Here is a 331-nt window from a genome sequence, read left to right on the forward strand (position 1 = left end):
TGGCACTGTTTCCACTGGTTCACAGCTATTGTGATGAGGTTGAATAGAGAAAGTGGAATACATTTATCCAGCAAATAGTAGTCACTGTGAGCTGTATTTTCAATTATTTTAGCAAAGTTGGACAAAACAAAATGAAAACCGTCAAGCAATTATGAAAGCAGGTAGAGTGATAGGCATAGATATAAAACAGTTATGTATTGGTGGTTGGCTATGCCAACATTCTAGAGGGATTCAGTGACACCTAGTGGAACTTATCGCACAGCTACTGTCAGTTCCATAGCAACAAAGACAAATTAGAACCCATTGAATTAGAAAACTCACCCAACATGAC

The sequence above is a fragment of the Oncorhynchus kisutch genome, linkage group LG7 (assembly GCF_002021735.2).
Source record: "Oncorhynchus kisutch isolate 150728-3 linkage group LG7, Okis_V2, whole genome shotgun sequence".
Taxonomy (NCBI): Eukaryota; Metazoa; Chordata; class Actinopteri; order Salmoniformes; family Salmonidae; genus Oncorhynchus; species Oncorhynchus kisutch.